Raw genomic sequence first — 447 nt, 5'->3', positions numbered from 1 at the left:
ATGCTGAATGAATGACTATGAAATTAGTACTTGTCTGAGGTCATGGCCAAAGCTACACAGTAGCACCCCTTTGCTGTGAATAAAATGTCAGGATGTAAAAATGTAAGAATTTTATTGAAAAACTAATTATTATTAGCATTGTATTTAATGTATTATATTTTATATCAATATATTACTATAAGAATTGTGTTGTAATCAAAACTTTACTAGTCAAAATTTCAAAGGTTGATACTGTGTATCAGTATCATTTACTAGATTTTTCTTCAGTCACTCTACTGCACAGTTGGGCCAAAAAATAGATGCCCACTTTTAACTTAGATGGACTTCATTGCTTCTAAACATTTTCTCTTTTCTTCAAAGATTTTATTATACTTGCATACACAAAGATTTATCATGATATAATACAAAATTTTGGAACGTTTCCCCCTTGTGAAAGTTTAATGTGAC

The sequence above is a fragment of the Rhinopithecus bieti genome, unplaced genomic scaffold, assembly GCF_001698545.2.
Source record: "Rhinopithecus bieti isolate Rb0 unplaced genomic scaffold, ASM169854v2 scaffold_51227, whole genome shotgun sequence".
NCBI classification, from domain to species: Eukaryota; Metazoa; Chordata; class Mammalia; order Primates; family Cercopithecidae; genus Rhinopithecus; species Rhinopithecus bieti.
This window is presented reverse-complemented; position numbering follows the sequence as displayed.